The following is an 804-nucleotide window of genomic DNA, read 5'->3' as shown; positions in this document are numbered from 1 at the left end:
AGGCTGAAGTAACAGAAAATTCAAGAGCCTTATACAGACAGAATCTGGAGGTGAGCTGGGAGAGAAGGTCAGCTCTGTCAAACATTACAGGTTATTTGAAAGTGATTGCAACTGAAAAGTTGATGCTGAACATCTGGGCTTCATCTTAAGGTAGAGACTTCAGGGACCTTCCAAGTTGGAGCCAAGAAATGATGGTCCTTTTTGGAAAAGGAGGATGGTTATGGTATAAAGGGGGATGTGTACAGTTGAGCACGACTGATGACTCTGCTGAGTCAGAATGGCAGCCTGTCTGAGTGGATTGTAAAGAACTTTGGTAATTATACATTCCCATTGTCATCTGGGGGTATAGCTCAGTGGTAGAGCATTTGACTGCAGATCAAGAGGTCCCTGGTTCAAGTCCGGGTGCCCCCTTTGAGAGTTCCCTTTTCCTCCTTGTGCTGAATTGACATTATGGAGTCTTAGAGACCACTCTCAAAGGAGAGCCTGGCTGGAGCACCCAGATGGCCACCCTTACGATTCAGGCTCCAGTCAGACACTCAGCACTACCTTGAAGATCAAGGACAAGACCAAACCCATCCCCAGTTTCCTGGGGCCCTATTGGTTTCAGATTCTGTATTATCCAAGGTCCAGTCCAGAGACAAAAACCGCACTGGTCATTTTAACAGAATTTAATATAAATAATTGCTAGACTGGCAATTCATTTCTTACATGATAGTATACATGTTTCAGTGCCATTCTCCCAAATCATCCCATCCTCTCCCTCACCCTCAGAGTCCAAAATTCCATTCTATACATCTGTGTCTC

The 804-nt window shown here is 44.9% G+C and overlaps 1 non-coding gene across 1 annotated transcript; it reads left to right on the top strand.

Moving 5' to 3' along the window:
- Positions 1–339: 339 nt before the first annotated feature.
- Positions 340–411, top strand: TRNAC-GCA (transfer RNA cysteine (anticodon GCA)). The gene has a single exon. It is a non-coding gene; the product is annotated as a tRNA-Cys (tRNA).
- The last annotated feature ends 393 nt before the right edge of the window (positions 412–804 follow it).

Source organism: Ovis aries, chromosome 4 (assembly GCF_016772045.2).
Source record: "Ovis aries strain OAR_USU_Benz2616 breed Rambouillet chromosome 4, ARS-UI_Ramb_v3.0, whole genome shotgun sequence".
NCBI classification, from domain to species: Eukaryota; Metazoa; Chordata; class Mammalia; order Artiodactyla; family Bovidae; genus Ovis; species Ovis aries.
This window is presented reverse-complemented; position numbering and strand designations above follow the sequence as displayed.